The following is a 10069-nucleotide window of genomic DNA, read 5'->3' on the forward strand; positions in this document are numbered from 1 at the left end:
CCTTATATTCCAGATTCCCAAGAGACCTCTTTATTGCTGCATAGTATTCCATGGTGTGAATGTACCACAGCTTTTCATCCACTCATCTGCTGATGGGCACTTGGGCTGTTTCCATTTGTGCTGCTATGAACATAAGGGTACATACATTCTTTCTGATTGGTGTTTTGTGTCTCTTAGGATATATTCCTAGAAGTGGGATCACTGGGTGAATTGGCAGTTCCATGTTTAATTTTTTGAAGAAACTCCATACTATTTTTCACAGTGGATGCACCAGGCTGCATTCCCACCAGCAGTGCACCAGGGCTCCCTTTTCTCCACATCCTGGCCAGCACTTGTCATTTGTTGATTTGTTGATGGCAGCCATTCTGACAGGTGTGAGGTGATACCTCATTGTCATTTTCATTTGCATCTCTCTGATGATCAGTTACTTTGAGCATTTTTTCATATTTCTTGGCCATCTGTATGACCTCTTTGGAGAAGTGTCTACTTAGGTCCTTTGCCCATTTTTTAATTGGATTGTTTGTCTTCCTTCTGTCAAGTTGTATGTGTTCCTTATATATTTTGGATATTAACCCTTTATCAGATGGATCATTGCCAGATAAGTTTTCCCATATGGTGGGCTCCCTTTTTTTGTTGTTGTTGATGTTTTTTTGTTTGTGTTTTGTTTGTTTGTTTGTTTGGTTGGTTTTTTTTTTTTGTTTTTTTTTTTTTTTTTTTTTTTTGCTATGCAGAAGACTTTTATTTTGGTGTAGTTCCATTTGTTTATTTTCTCTTAGTTTTTTTTTCCCTAGGAGAAGTATTCATAAAGATATTATTATGAGCTATATCTGAGATGTTGCTGCCTATGGAATATTCTAGAATTTTTATGGTTTACCAACTTACATTTAAGTCTTTCATCCACTTTGAATTTATTCCAATATATGGTGTAAGTTCGTGATCTAGTTTAATTTTTTGCATGTATCTGTCTAATTTTCCTAGCACCACTGATTGACGAGACTGTCTTGACTCCACTGTATGCTCTTGCCTCCTTTGTCAAATATTAATTGAGCGTGATGACTTGTGTTGATTTCTGGGGTCTCTGTTCTGTTCCTTTGATCTATATGCCTGTTCTTGTGCCAGTACCAGGCTGTTTTGATTACGGTGGTATAACTTGAGATCTGGTATTACGATTCCTCCAACTTTGTTCTTTTTTCTCAAGATTGTTGCAGCTATTTGGGGTCTTTTTTGTTACATATAAATACTTGGAGTATTTGTTCTAGATCTGTGAAATATGATGTTGATATTTTAATATGGTTTGCATTGAATCTATAGATTGCCTTGGATAGTATGGACATTTTAATGATGTTGACTCTACCAATCCATGAACATGGTATATTCTTCCACTTGTTTATACCTTCTTCTATCTCTTTTTTCCAACATCCTGTAGTTTTCAAGTACAGGTCTTTTGCCTTCTTGGTTAAGTTTATTCCTAAATAGCTTAATTTTGTTTTTGCAATGATAAATAGGATTGTTTGTTTAGTTTTTCTTTCTGAGAACTCATTATTGTTATATATAAAAAAGCCATCGATTTTAGGATATTGATTTTGTATCCTGCTACATTGCCAAATTTATTTATTTATTTGTTTGTTTTTATCTTTTTTTTAATCTATCTTTATTGTTCATATTGTTACAAAGGTTCCTCATTTCCCCCTCCACCAGGTTCCCACCCCACCCTCCGCCCCATCCCCATCCCCCATTGTCCTCATCCATAGGTGCAGTTTATGTTCAGTCTCTTCCTCCCTCCCTTTCCCCGATAGTAAATCCCTTTTCAGATAGTAAATCAGTTACTTAGCATTTTCTCATATCAATAATACCACCACATGCCCAATGATACATTTCACACAAAAGACATTTCCAAATAGGTCAACCAGCCTCATCCAGGCCCCACCCAAGGCACTCACAGATCAACACCCCAGCCCTATACTAACTCAACACATCCAGATCTAAGCCTTCATCACTTGATTCAGCAAACCCTCAAGTTCCCACAAAAGTTTCCAGCCATGTCTGAGAGGCAGCCGTGGGGCAGGGGCAGGTGAAGAGCGAGCTGTTCCGGGCCTGGCTGTTCTGGGCCTGGCCTCTGTTGCTCTGGTTCGTTCCACAACCAGCTGCTCCGGGTCTGGTCACCACTGTTCCCAACCTAGTTGCTCTGGACCTGGCTGTTGCTGCTCCGGGCCTGGCCGCTCCCAGCCTGGCAGCTGCTGCTCCGGGCCTGGCCGCACAAGACCCGGCTGCTCCAGGCCCAGCTGCCCCAGGCCCGGCCGCTCCGAGTCTGGCCGCTCCCAGCCTGGATGCTTCGGGCTTGGCTACTGCTGTTCTGGGCCTGGCTGCTCCCAACCCGGCTGCTCTGGACCCAGCTTCTCCGGGCCCTGCCACTCCGGGTCTGGGTGTTCCTGGACTGGCCACCCTGAGCTTTGCTACCTCCACCTCAGGCCTGGCTGCCACTGCCCCAGGTCTGGCTGCTCCAGTGCTGGCTGTTGTTGCTCTGGTTCTGGCTGCTGCTGCTCTGGGGCCTGGCCGTTGCTGCTCCGGGCCCAGTTGCCACTGCTTTGTGCCTGGCCACTCTAGGCCTGGCCGCCGCTGTTCCAACATTCTGTCCTTTTTTTTTTTTTTTTTTAAACGCATTTATGTTGCAATGTTGGCTGGTGAGTTGAGTTCTGACTTAGTCTTTGATTTTTCAAGATCTTCTTTGTATTCTTTCTTAAGTAATTTTACTATCTTTTGCTCTCACTTGATTTCTTCACATTGGGAACTTTGGTTTCTTCCTCCTGACCTGGGAGCTCAGCAGGTTGGCCTGTGGCACCCCTTTGTTCTCCGCTGGCTCCTGCGCTGCTTCAGCCTGTTGCCGGGGTCGGCGCCGCCCAGGAAGCAGCCCCCGGCCTTGGCTCCGTTGCTCGCGCTCAGAGGTTGAAGGCTCAGGGGCACCCCCCCCCCCTGGGGGCCCCGTCGCCCGGCTCCCTGCAGGGCCCAGCTGGCTGGTGTCCGGCAGGGGCTCCTGCTCCCTGTCACATTCCTCCAGTCTGGAGCTTTTTTTTTTTTCTCCTTCCCGCTAGGGGAGTCTAGGATCAGAGTCAACAGACTGTCCTCTGTGAGCAGTGTGCGCGACTCTGGGGGCTCCGCTTTTCGCCGCTCCCCCGGGATTCCGCCTCACAGCCCTGTCTCCCCCTGGCCGAGCCTGGGTGCCCAGGGTCTGGTCCAGGACTGGGGTTCAGAGCAGTCCGGACTGAGGCTCAGCACCGCCGCTGGAGGCTTTGTTTCTTCCTGCTAGGGTAATCTAGCACAGCGTTTTTCAACCGCTGTTCCGCGGCACACTAGTGTGCCGTGAGATGTTGCCTGGTGTGCCGTAGGTGCAGACAAGACAAGAATTTTATAATTTTTCACTATTTTGTTTACTTAATATTTCATAATAAAGTAATTATAAAATACTTTCTTTGTGTTTATTTGATTCCTATTCAAGAGAATTACTTTATATATAGTCAATATAGGCACAGAGTTAAATTTTTTAACATTTTCTAATGGTGGTGTGCCTCGTAATTTTTTTCATGAAACAAGTGTGCCTTTGCCCAAAAAAGGTTGAAAAACACTGATCTAGCATCAGAGACAACATTCAGTCCTCTGCGCGCAATGTGCGCGCGACTCTGGGGGCCCTGCTTTTAGCTGCTCGCTTGGGGTTCCGCCTCACAGCCCCGTCTCCCCTGCCGGAGCCTGGGTCCCCAAGGTCTGGCTCATAACTGGTGGTCAGCGCTGCCGGTTCGGGGGTTCAGCCCAGGCTGGGGGTTTTATTTCCTTCCTGCTAGGGAACGCCAGGCAGCACCCAGCCCTCTCCTCCTCTCTGGCTGCGACCTCTCTGCGCGCGCGTGTGTGCAGGCGCGCAGCATGTCTCCGTACCTTAGGCTTTTTTTCAGCTCCTCTGATTTTCCTTCTGGTTTTCTCTTTCCTTCTTGTTGTAGAATTTTCAGTCAGTCGACTACCTGTAGCTCTGGGCGATGTCCACTCTACATTTTAGTTGTATTCCATTGAAATTGTTGTGTGCTGCTGCGGTTAGGTGTCTACCCAAGCAGCCATCTTGGATCCTCCCAAATTTATTTATTAAATCTAGTAGTTCTTTGTGGAGTCTTAAAGGGTTTCTATGTACGATATTATGTCACCTGCAAATAATGAGAGTTTTATTTTCTCTTTTCCAATTTGGATTCCTTTTATTTTTTCTTCTTGCCTGATTGTTGTGGTGAGAACTTCTAATACTATGTTGAATAAGTGGTGAAAGTGACATCCCTGTCTTGTGCCTGCTCTTAGAGGAAATGGTTTTAGTTTTTGCTCATTGAGTTTGATGTTGGCTGTAGGTTTTCCATATAAGGCCTTTATCATGTTGAGATATGCTCCCTCTATCCCACTTTCCTGTGAGTTTTTATCAAAAATAGATACTGGAATTTGTTGAATGCTTTTTCTGTGTCTACTGATATGATCATGTGATGTTTGTCTTTCAATTTGTTTATGGGATGCATCACATTTATTGATTTGCAAATATTGTACCAGCCTTGCATCCCTGGAATAAATCCACTTGGTCATGGTGTATGATCTTTTTTTTAATATATTGCTGGATATGATGTGCTAATAATTGGTTGAGGATTTTAGCATCTATGTTCATCAAGGATATTGGCCTATAATTCTCTTTCTTTGTAGTGTCGTCATCTGGTTTTGGAATTAGGATAATGCCAGCCTTAGAAAAGGACTTTGGGCCCTGGGTGGTTTGGCTCAGTGAATAGAGTGGTAGCCTTCAGATTGTATGGAGTGTTAGCATCCAGGAATACATGCAACAAGGGCACAATCCACATGGAGGCAGCAGCCCATCCATGATTCTCTCTTATCATTGGTGTTTCCATCTCTTTCTCCCTTTCTCTCTGAAATCAATATAAATATTTTAAAGACCTCAGGAGTGTTTTTTTCTCTTGAATTTTTTTTTTTTAATAGTTCAAGGAGGATAAGTGTTAGTTCTTATTTGAATGGTTGGTAAAACTTCCCTGTGAAACCATCAGGACCTGGAAGGTTTATTATTATTATTATTACTGCTTCTATTTTATTAGCTGTTGTTGGCCTCTTCAGGTTTTCTGATTCTTACTGATTCCATTTTGGGAGGTTTCTTTTTCTAGGAATTTTTCCATTTCATCCACATTGTCCAGCTTGTTGGCATATAGATGTTCATAGTATTTTCTTACAATTCTCTGTATTTCTGTGGTGTCAGTGTTTACTTCTCTGCTTTCATTTCTGATTTTATTTACTTGGGTCCTCTCTCTTTGTTTCTTGATGAATCTGGCTAATGGTGTATCAATATTGTTTATCCTTTCAAAGAATCAGCTCTTGATTTCATTGCTTTTTTGTATTTTTTATTTATTTATTTATTTATTTATTTTTAGTCTCTATGTCACCTATGTCTGCCCTAATTTTTTATTTCCTTCCTTCTACTTCCTGTGGGTTTTTCTTCTTTTCTTTCTAATTCTTTAAGTTGTACACTTAAGTAAATTATTATTCATTTTTCGTGTGTGTGTGTGTGTTTCAGTATGCCTGTAGTGCTAAGAACTTCCCTCTGGAGACTGCTTTTGCTGTGTCCCAGAGATTTTTTTTTAATAAATCTTTATTGTTCATATTATTACAAATGTTCCTCATTTCCCCCCCCCCTCCATTGCTCCCCTCCACCAGGTTGCCACCCCACCCTCTGCCCTTTCCCCACCCCCCATTGTCCTCATCCATAGGTGCACAGTTTTTGTTCAGTCTCTTCCCACATCCCCCTCTCCCCTTTTCCCTGAGAATCGTCAGTCCACTCCTTTTCCATACATCTGATTCTATTATATTCACCAGTTAATATTGTTCATCAGATTTTTTTTTAATTCCCTTGGTTTTTAGATTCACTTGTTGATAGTTACGTATTTGTTGTTCATAACTTTTTTCCCTTTTTTTTAATTAATTAATTTATTTTTTAATCAATCTTTACTGCTCATATTATCACAAAAGTTTCTCATTTTTCCCCCCTCCACCAGGTTCCCACCCCACCCTCTGCCCTTCCCCCCCCCCCATTGTCCTCATCCATAGGTGCACAGTTTATGTTCAGTCTCTTCCTGTATCTCCCTCTTTTCTTTTCCCCGAGAATTGTCAGTCCACTCCCCTCCCAAATCTCTGATTCTATTATAATCAACAGTTAATATTGTTCATCAGGTTTTTTAATTTCCTTGTTGTTTTTTTTAATTAATAAACTTTTATATTTTTAAGAATAAATTTTAAAATCTAATAATTTTAAACCTTTTTTTCTGCCCTGGTAACTGAGAAGCAAACTTGTTTACATGTAAACTTGCTGCTGCCATTCAGGGCCTGAATGCTGCTGCTCCAGGCCTGGCTGCTTCAGGCCTGGCTGCTCCCGACCTGGCTACTTCCAACCTGGCTGCTACGGGTCCGGCTGCACCGGGCCGGCTGTTGCCGCTCCTGGGCTGGCTGCTGCTGTTCCCGGTCCAGCTGCTCCCGGCCCGGCTGCCGCCGCTTCGCACCCAGCTGCTCCGGGCCTGGCTGCTGCTGCTCCAGGCCTGGCTGCTGCCGCTCTGGGCCTGGCTGTTCCTGGCCTGGCTGCTCTGGGCCTGGCTGCTGCTGCTCTGGGCTTGGATACTTCCGAACCAGCTTCTCTGGGCAGGGCTGACCCGGGCCCAGCTGCTCCGGGCCTGGCTATTGTTCATAATTTTTATCTTTATTTTCTTTCTCTTCCGAAAGAACCCCCTTCAGCAATTCATATAATTCTGGCTTGGCGGTGATGAACTCCTTTAGCTATTTTTTTTATTTATTAGTGAAGCTCTTTATCTGGACTTCAATTCTGAGTGATAGCTTTGCTAGGTAGATTATTTTTGGCTGTAGGTTCTTGCTATTCATCACTTTGAATATTTCTTGCCATTCCCGTCTGGCCTGTATGGTTTCTGTTGAGAAATCAGCTGACAATCGTATGGGTGCTCCTTTATAGGTAACTACCTGCTTTGCTCTTGCTGCTTTTAATATTCTCTCTTTGTTTTTTTCTCTTGGTATTTTAATTATGACTTGGTGTGGTCCTCTTTGATTCCTTTTGTTTGGAGTTCTGTGCGCTTCCTGGACTTGTAAGTCTAAATCTTTCACCAGGTGGGGGAAGTTTTCTGTCACGATTTCTTCCAGTATTCTTTCTGTATCTTGCTCTTTCTCTTCTGCTGGGACCCCCATAATTCTGATGTTGGTTCGCTTGAAGTTGTCCCAGAGGTTTCTTACATTATCTTCAACTTTCTGGATTCTCTTTCCTTCTTGCTTCTGCAGAGGAGTATCTTCTGGCTCTTTATGTTCCAAATCTTTGACTTGATTCTTGCGATCTTCCATTCTGTTTTTAGGACTCTGTATAATATTTTTTATTTCAGACAATGTATTTTTTATTTCTTGTTTATCCTTTTTTATTTCTTGTTGATCCCTTATTATTTCTTGTTGATCCCTTATTATTTCAAGTTGATCCCTTTTCATATCCTCATAGGTCTCATTTATTTTATCGGCCTTTTCTAGGAAATTCTTGAAAAACCTTATAAATGTGGTTTTGAACTCTATATCCAGTCCCTTTTTGTCCTCCATTTCTTTCGTTTGTGATCTGTTTCCTGTCTTGGCATTTTCACAGCTTCCCTGAGTTGGTAGCCTTAAAAGCCTCTGTGTTCAGCTTGGATGGGGCAGAGTTTCAGGGTGGAGCCTACAGCCTTGGCTTCCATCAGCCACGCATTATGAGGCTCCTGAGTCTCAGTAATCCTCAGGGTCCTTCAGTACTCGCTGCAAGCACCTCTGAGAGAAAGGTGCCCTCGAGTTTCACCCATTACGAAACAGTCTAGGCTCTCCCCCAAAGAGCCTGGAACTAGGGTTCAGTTCAGTTGGCAGTGGAGTTGGAAATGGAGTTCAGAGCAGTCTGGAGCCCCTGTCTCCCTCCCACCAGGGCAATCCAGTGGCACAGTCAACCGCCCGTTCTCTGCGAGAAATGTGCGCGCCTCCAGGACCTCCTTTCGCCACTTCCCCAGGTTTCCGCCTTACAGCCCAGGCTCCCTCTGTATGAGCCTGGGTCCCCGGGGTCTGGCCCAGAACTGGGGTTCAGTGTAGTCAGAACTGAGGCTCAGCACAGTCTGGAGCTTTTATCTCCTTTCCGTTAGGGAACGCCAGCCAGGCACTCAGCCGCCCCTCCTCTCCAACTCCGTCCTCTCCCCACGTGTGCACCGTGTCTCCGTACCTTAGACTTTTACAGCTGCTCTGATTTTCCTTCTGGTTTTCTCTTTCCTTCTCATTGTAGAATTTCCAGTCAGTCGACTTTCCTGTAGTTCTGGGTAATGTCCATTTTGTATTTTAGTTGTATTTTATTGAAATTGTGTGAGGCTGTGGTTAGGTGTTTACCTGTGCAGCCATCTTGGATCCTCCTGAGATTTTTGGGTTGTTGTGTGTTCTGTTCATTTTCATTTGTTTCCAGAAGTTTTTTTTATTTATTTATTTCTTGATCTCATTGGTAACTCAATCATTGTTTAATAACATGCTATTTAACTTCTATGTGTTTGAATGTTTTGGAGTGTTTTTACTGTAGTTAGTTTCTAATTTGATTTCACTGTGATCTGAGAAGATGTTTGATATGAGTTCAATCTTCTTGAACTAGTTGGGACTTGTTTTGTGTCCTAACATGTGGTCTCTCTGTGTGAATGACCCATGTGCACTTGAGAGGAATGTAGCTTTGTGGTAAAACATTCTATAAATGTCAATTAAATCCATCTGATCCATTTTGTTCTTTAGAGTCACTGTTTCCTTGTTAATTTTTGTCTGGAAGTTTTATACAATGAAGTATAAAATCCCCTGCTATGACTATATTGCTGTCAATCTCTCCCTTAAACTCCTCTAGAAGTATTTTTATATATTTAGGTGCTCCTCTATTGGGTCATACATGTTTACCAGAGTTATATCCCCTTGTTGGATTGATCCTTTCAGTGCCATGTAGTGACCTCTGTTGTTTCAGTGATGGTCTTCATTCTGAAGTCTATTTTGTTGGATATGAGTACTGCTACACCAGCTTTTTTTTTCTTTTCCATTTGCATGGACAGTTTCCCCCATTCCTTCACTCATTCTGTGTGAGTCTTTTTGCCAGGGCCAGCCTGACAGATCGAACTGGGCTGGCGTAGGGAGGTAGGAATTGAGAAAAGAAAGACATGAAAGCGGGAGTGGGAGGACTGCAGGTAGCTATTGACTGACTGCAACAACTTTATTACCTGTGTAATGCTTTTTATACACAAAACACGGAATAGGAGGTCTGCCAAGAGGAATGTATCCTTTGTTCCTCTTAATCCCTAAGGGAGAGGCAGAGCAGAAGGACAAATTCTCGGTATAGAAAATCAGGCAGATTCTTAGTACAGCAAATCTCAGTTAACAGTTACAGACTTCTTGGCAAGCCATGAAAGGTTGCACTCATTCTACTGATAATCGCCATCCAAACAAGCCTGGGGACACTGTGTGGGTATGGGGTTAGCCTTGCTAGCTTCTTTGGGTGCAAGGACTGTGTCAGCTTACATCGGGTCTCCAACATCTTTTGTTCTGAGGTGGGTCTCTTGTAGACAGCATATTGTTGGGTCATGTTTTCATATCCATTCAGCTAGCCTATGCCTTTTGATTGGAGCATTTAATCCATTTATATATAATATTATTATTGAAAGGTACTTATTTATTGCTATTTTAATTCTGTATGCCTAGGTTTCTCTCTCTCTCTCTCTCTCTCTCTCTCTCTCTCTCTCTCTCTCTCTCTCTTTTTCTTCTTCACAATATAGCAGTCCCTTTAGCATTTCTTGTAATGCTGTCTTGGTGGTGATGAACTCCTTTAGTCTTTTTTTTCTTTTTTTTTTTCTTTTTTTTTAGCTCTTTATTTCACTGTCTATTTTGAGTGGTAGCCTTGCTGGATATAGTAATCTTGGTCTCAGATCCTTGCTTCCCATTACCTTGAGTACTTTGTGCCATTCCCTTCTGGCCTGTAGAGTTT

The 10069-nt window shown here is 43.1% G+C and overlaps 1 long non-coding RNA gene across 1 annotated transcript; it reads right to left on the bottom strand.

The window, feature by feature from the left end:
- Nucleotides 1-2580: 2580 nt before the first annotated feature.
- On the bottom strand, nt 2581-9665 carry LOC118726844. The gene is made up of 3 exons (XR_004990420.2): nt 9451-9665; nt 6456-6462; nt 2581-2591 (listed from the first exon to the last, which is right to left on the bottom strand). It is a non-coding gene; the product is annotated as an uncharacterized LOC118726844 (long non-coding RNA).
- Between the last annotated feature and the right edge of the window lie 404 nt (nt 9666-10069).

Source organism: Pipistrellus kuhlii, unplaced genomic scaffold (assembly GCF_014108245.1).
Source record: "Pipistrellus kuhlii isolate mPipKuh1 unplaced genomic scaffold, mPipKuh1.p scaffold_m20_p_23, whole genome shotgun sequence".
Lineage (NCBI taxonomy): Eukaryota > Metazoa > Chordata > Mammalia > Chiroptera > Vespertilionidae > Pipistrellus > Pipistrellus kuhlii.